Source organism: Pteropus medius, unplaced genomic scaffold (genome assembly GCF_902729225.1).
Source record: "Pteropus medius unplaced genomic scaffold, Ma_sr-lr_union100, whole genome shotgun sequence".
NCBI lineage: Eukaryota > Metazoa > Chordata > Mammalia > Chiroptera > Pteropodidae > Pteropus > Pteropus medius.
The window spans coordinates 3,462,710-3,469,036 of NW_024354911.1; the positions used below are offsets into that span (position 1 = coordinate 3,462,710).

General features: G+C 43.2%; 1 pseudogene; it reads left to right on the forward strand.

Moving 5' to 3' along the window:
* Positions 1–5,565: 5,565 nt before the first annotated feature.
* LOC120597985 (uncharacterized) lies at positions 5,566–5,684 on the forward strand (annotated as a pseudogene).
* The last annotated feature ends 643 nt before the right edge of the window (positions 5,685–6,327 follow it).

Consider the following 6,327-nt stretch of genomic DNA (forward strand, 5'->3'; position numbering starts at 1 on the left):
TCCTTCCTTCCTTCCTTCCTTCCTTCCTTCCTTCCTTCTTCCCTCCTTCTTTTCTTTCTTTCTTTCCTTCCTTCTAGTGTAGGGAGGAAGCAAGAGAACTAAAATGTTAAATCATGCTACATTCAGAGACTGCAACATGCTGATCAGCCAGGCCAGAGGACACCTGTAGAACAAAGGAAGATTTCTGCTGGGATTGCTAACGACCCATTTCTCACACCTGTGAAGGGGAAACAGGAAAATCAGTCTTTAAGTGGCTGACCTACGCAATTGTTCATTTCCTGTGTCTAAAACTATAGGGAACCTATGGATTAAAGGCTGAGAACTGCCAACAGGCCTTTCATGCTACATATTCTTACTTATTCACGCTACATACTCTTCCCCTTCCTCACTGTAAGCCTATATCAAAGGAAATGGGTAAAGAGTCTTTAAACTATAGCTCATAGGAATGATAAGCTGAATTCTCCACACTTAGGGGCACTCTCAGTGTCCTTCTCTCAGTCCCTCTCAGTGCTTTTACTCTTTTCTCTCACTGTCCTCATCCCTGTTGTCTCTGTCCATTCTGAGTCTCTCTCAGTCTCTCTCACTGTCTGCCTCTGAGAGGAGACCAGACTCTCGGGAGCATTACCCCTTCTCCAATAAACTTTCCTTTTGACTCTAACTTTGGCTTGTGTGTTGAATTCTTTCTCCATTCTCCACCAAAGGATCCTCTTCTCTCGGTGCAGGGCTTGGTCTCCCCACCACTAGGGGAAGTTTGCCCTGTCCTGTATCCCTTCCTCCCTCCTTCTTTTCCCCCCTTCCCTCCCTTCCTTCCTGCCTCCCTTCCTCCCTTCCTTTTCTCTGTCTGTCCCCCTCTGTTTCTGGGTCTTGCAATCTCTGCATTTCCACATCTCTTTTACTCCGTCTCTGTCTGCTGATGTTTCTCCCAATTATCCCTTCATCTGCCCATTCACTCCCTCAGTCAGCATGTTCTGTCCGAGTGTTCCCTGGGCACCTGGGCTGGCTGTGGGAATTACAGAGAGAAGCAGACCTGCTGGTCCCCAAAGAGCTCGCAGGCTAGTGAGGCTGACACAAGTTAACAGAAGGAACAGAGCGATGAGTCCTGCGTGGAGGTGAAGACATTGTGCTGCTTCTCTGCGACCTCTGAGAGGCATTTCTAATGTAGGGAGAAGGTAAGAGAACTAAAAGTTAAATCAAGTTATATTCAAAGACTGCAATATGCTGATCGTCCCTATGGGCTGACCACAAGGAAACTTGCAGAACAAAGGAAGATTTCTGCTGGAATTGCTAACAAACCATTTACCCATACCTAGAATAGAAAACAGTCTTTAAGTCTTATACTACACAAAATAAAATCATTCTTTCCCTATGGCTAAAACCATGGGGAACCTATGGATCAAAGGCTGAGAATTGCCAGCAGGCATTTCATGCTACATATTCTTACCTTTTCACCCTACATACTTTTATCCTTTCACACTGTATGCCCGTACTATCAAAGGAAAATGGGTGAAGTGTTATTAAACTGTAATTCATAAGAAACTTAAGAATGTTATATAAACTGAATTGCCCCTTAACACTCAGGATTCCTCTCAGTGTCTTTTTCTCTGTCCGTCTCACTGTCCCCATCTCAACTGTTTCTGTCTCTCTGAGTCTCTCTGAGTCTCTCTGAGTCTCTGCTTCTGAGAGGAGACCATGCTCTGGAGCATTAACGCTTCTCTAATAAACTTTCTGTTTGACGCTAACTCTGGTGTGCATTTGAATTCTTTCCTGCGCTCAACAAGAACTAACTCACTCATACTCTCTCTCTCTCTCTCTCTCTCTCTCTCCCCAGGCCCACTCAGGGGAATTTTCCCTGTCCTGCATTATTTCTGTTTTCCTTAGTCTCTGACCATCCATGTCCATCCCTGTCCATCTGTGACTTTCCTGGTGTCACCTTTATGAGGTGGCTTGTTCTCTGCTTTCTGCTGGACACATGCAGTTTGCTTCTTTCCCTTTGGTGCGGGGCGGGGGGTGGGGGCAGGTGATTTGGGCAGGGGTGGAGGTGGGGGATAGTAGGTGGTCAGCCCTCAGGGCCATTGCTGACAGCCTTGCCCAGACAGAAGGGGCTGTCTCCCCAGGATGCAGCTCTGCCCCAGGGCACTGTGCTCCAGTGAACTTCTGAGGCACTGAGTCTGACATGGGAATTCTATTTGAAGGGTGTTTCTTTGAAGATGAGATGAGAAGAGATGATGAGATGAGAAGAGATGATGAGATGAGATGAGATGAGATGAGATGAGATGAGATGAGGCTCATAGGTATGAATTAAGGTCCTACTGTATGCCACAGGACTGGACAAAACAAGGTTCTTTCCTGTACTTTAGTGTAAGTGACCCTCACTCCCCTATCCCCAGGAATCCTCCAGGAGTTTAGTTTTGCCCATCTGGGGTCTGGAAGGGGAAGAAGCCACAGGGTGATGAAAAAGAACTGGAGACAAGATATTAGCAATCTCGTCCTTAAAATTTTCTATAGCTTTTTATTTCAGATTACAAAAGAAATACATCAATGATATGAAATTTAGAATACAGAATAGAAAGGGTAACTGTCACAACCTACTTCTCTTTCCACTATGCATATTGATCACAGGAGCTCCTGTCTACCCAGATGAGGAGGGGGTCAAGACTGTTCCCCTCAGTGTCCTCTGTCTGGGGTGGGAGAACGGCTCAGGCCAGGCTTCAACCTCAGCTCCTCCCCTATTAAAACCTCAGGTCCTCCAGGACTGGACCGGGATCCAGATCTTTAGTTTCACTCTGACTTGGGAAGCTCAGATCTAAGTTGGGGTGTCTTGGCTGAGATGGGAAGGTAGAGTGGTGGGTTGCCTCATTCCTATCTACCCAGGAGGCCAGCCACTTCTTGTGGTGTTGGAAGGATCAGACTTTCTCTGACCATAAAAGGTTGGTAGCCAACTCCTCCTGGTGGAGCAGGTAGTGGTTATAGCCTTATGTCTACATGACCAAGCGGGACTCCAGGGACTTCTCTGACCTCAGAAGACACGCTCTACAAACTTTTTTTGTGTTCTCCCCGGAAGAGAATCATCTGGTGACTGACATTTTAAAAAATAACTTTAAAAAATTTTCCTGTCACAAACACACAGAAAAGTACACAAAGCGTATAGCCTGATGAATGATCCCAAAGTGAATGCACCTGTGGAACTACCACCTACATGAAGGATGAAACATCACAACAGCTGGCACTTTCTAACAGGGAGCTCCTTGAAGTTCTGCCTATGTCAGCACCTGGCTACATCAAAAACTAGTTTTTTCAACAAGATTTTTAATGACTGAATTATGTGGATAAATCATAATTTAATCAAAACCCCTTGTTGTTGATTTCATTTTACTTTCTTTGTTCCAATAAATGATGCTGTAACGAACATCCTCGAGCACAGATCTTTGTGTCTTATCTCTGCTATGTAATCTCAGAGGGCCTGAGTTTGGCTCCAGCCCTTGTGAGCTGTGTGGCTCATTGTGCTTTTCTTCTTCCTGTAAAATAGGAATACTGATAAGGATTTAAAAGAAATGACATAGGGATGTATCTAGTGCAGAGTCTGGTGCATATGGATACTCAATAAGCATCAGCCATTATTAGTCTCTTACATTAATTTATTGGAAGTTGGGTTTCTGGTGAGGGGGTTTGAATGTTACTGAGATTGGGTGGTAAGAGACTGACTTCTGTCTTGCTAGAACTCTCTCCCGCTGGTCGTCACTTGTCTTCTCTGAAGAAACCAGCTGCCGTCTTATGAGCTGTCTTATGGTAAGCCCCTGTGGCAAGGAACTGAGGGTGGCTTCTGGACAACAAGCAGCAAGGAAAGGAGGCCCTCAGCTCAACAGTCATGAGGAGCGGAATTCTGCCAACAACCATGCGAGTAGGCTCCCCCCTTGAACCTTTAGATGAGAATACAGTCTTTGCTAACGACTTGATTGCACCTGTGAGAGACTCTGAGACAGAGAACCCAGCTAATCCACATCCCGATTCTTGACCCACAGAAACTGAGATAATAAATGTTTGAAACCACTAAAATTTTAGGATGATTTGTTATGCAGCAAGGGATAACTAATACATCACAGTTTTCCATCATGTTTTCTGACAGGTTATTAGGACGTGAAAAAGATATTAATTTTGCTGTAGTCATTTTATAACTGGCCACTTTACTAAAATCTATTCTGATAATTCTGTATTTCTTTTCCCAGTTTTTCTAAGAAGGTAGTTGTATTTGCAAATAATTGTGATTTGTTCTCTTTTTATACTTTTTTCTGCCTAATTTCATTAGCTAAGATCTTTAGAACAATGTTGAATAACAAAATAGTTGAAATATTTGTCTTGTTCTCAAATTTAATGAGAATGCCTCTTGTACTTCATTCTTGGTGTTGGCTGTGGGTTTGAGAGTTAATATTTTTTTTATCATGTGAAATAAGTGTACTTCCGTTTCTAGTTCACTAGAGCTTTTTAAAAGAAAATCGGGAATGGTTGTTGGCATTTACCGAACATTGATTCAGCATGTAAAATACCCTTTTGCTCCTTTGATCTATTGCTGTGGTTAACCAGTTTATGACAGTTTTGATATAGCATCATCCATACATTCCAGGAATGTTTGCTCAGGGTGTATTCTCTTAATATACTGTCAGACTTACTTTGGACTTTATCTGATTAAATTTGTATTCGTACTTTACATCATATAAATGAGATTAGTGTATGACTCATTCATTCATTCTGTCTTTCTTTGTGTCATTTGTCGGGTTTTAGTATCAGATTTATTCTGATTTTATAAAAAAGAATTGAGAAGTGTGCGAGCCAGGGTCCTGGCAGGAAACACTCACCCAAGATCATTTAAATAAAGAGACTTTCATGAGGGTCTCCTTATAGAGGTGTGGATAAGGTGAGGCACTGGAACTAGCAATAACCAGGAGCCATTACCATCCCCATAACTGCGGGGACAGAGGAGGAACCAGTATGACCGAAGCCCAGAGAAAGCTGGAAGTTGGAGAAATAGGTCTAGGCGAGAGAGCCGAAGTTGGGGATCCTGCCACTGCCAGAGAGAAGACACAAAAGTAGGGAGGAAGCAGGAAGGATGTGCTGATCTTTCCCTCCTCCCAGCCTTCAGGCTCCCGCCCACGACTCCTCCAGGGAGCCTGGGTCTGAGTGCCATCTGTGGGGTCAGCCCCTGGGGCAGGGACCAACAGGGGAAGGATGGAGTTTCTGTCTCGTGACTGGACCCTGAAGTACACGTACAATTGGACCCTGACAGATACGTTTAAAATCATGTCTAACGGGATTTTTACATTTACTTCCAGGTCTCTTATACAAGTTCCCCAGGCTGATTTTTTGTTTGCTATGATTTTGCTTATTTTGATTTTCTGGCTTGCTAAGAGTGCATCTCTGAGCATTTTTTCCCTCATGAAAGGTGGAGCCACACATGGCGTGTAAGTTCAGTCATGTAGGAAAAGCTTTTCTGTTGTCTTCATGTCTGAATGTCCTGGGCAGATTGTTGAAATTTTAGGTTACAACCATGATTACTCAAAATTCCATAGAAGAGTCTACGGCCATGCTACTCTGAACAAGCCCGATCTCGTCTGATCTCGGAAGCTAAGCAGGGTCGGGCCTGGTTAGTAATTGGATGGGAGGCCACCTAGAAAGACCAGGTGCTGTAGGCATAAAAAATGAAAAATAAGGGATTGTAAGCTGACAAGGTCCTTGCAATCTGTGAGGTCAACCAAGGGTTGCCTCGCCTAAAAAAAAATTCTGCAGAAGAGTGGTCCCCAAAGTTCATTCCGCCGAGCACCCTTCTTTCCACACCATCTATGGAAAAAGGTTTCATCATCATCAAATACGTTTGGAAAACTAACCTTGCCAATATCACTAATTTAACATGCACGAACATTTTAAAAGCCCTGAAAAAGCCTCAGTATAAGATTTTGTTTTTTTCTTTATTTAGCATTTCCCAAGTTTGTTTTATGGCAGAAGCTTTTTTCTCTCCAACGTAAACACGTCCCAACATTCCATGGAATCTCTCTTCCATTTTTACATTTTCAGAAATGTTGTAGATTTTTCCCTCTGCATGAGCACTTACAGGATTATTTTCTTTACCCTTAAAATGGACAAAATCCTGCATGGTATTTCTAAGTATTTTTTTCTTTTTATTAATTTGACTTACATAAAAAGGAAGCTTTTAACTTTATAGACTCAGGGTTTTCACCAGCTCAGTATTGTCTCCTCTTTTCTTCTTTGATTTTTGCTTTCGTTTAATTCGTTTGGTTTCTTTGTTGGGCCTTGACGTCTATTATGTTCTCTCCCTTA